We start from the raw sequence: 388 nt of genomic DNA on the forward strand, positions 1-388 counted from the left end.
AGCTGATCCGTTTTGTTACCAGCGGCACAGGCAATAACGTCAGCAGCGCATTCTCGCTCTCTTCTCTCCGACGACCCCTTCTCTCTCACACACGTCTCATTCGCTCCGGTTAAATAGTGCTTGTATTGCGCATTATTTTAGTCATTCCCGCAGGTTTCGCGCTTATACCAAACGCGTGCGCACCACCACTATTTTAGTGGAGCGCGCTCAGTCTCAAACAGCTTGTGAGCCACAAATACCAAAATGAGTGGCTAACTGTGCTAAAACGTTCAAATACATACAAAATTATGTCAAAATGCCCGCCTTGGCGAGTATTCAGTTAAACACAGTCAGTTTTGGAACGTTAAATAGTTGAGAAAGAGAACGCATGTTGTGTAACAGTATATTG

The sequence above is a fragment of the Sinocyclocheilus rhinocerous genome, unplaced genomic scaffold, assembly GCF_001515625.1.
Source record: "Sinocyclocheilus rhinocerous isolate Xijiao unplaced genomic scaffold, SAMN03320098_v1.1 scaffold663, whole genome shotgun sequence".
In the NCBI taxonomy this organism is placed as follows: Eukaryota; Metazoa; Chordata; class Actinopteri; order Cypriniformes; family Cyprinidae; genus Sinocyclocheilus; species Sinocyclocheilus rhinocerous.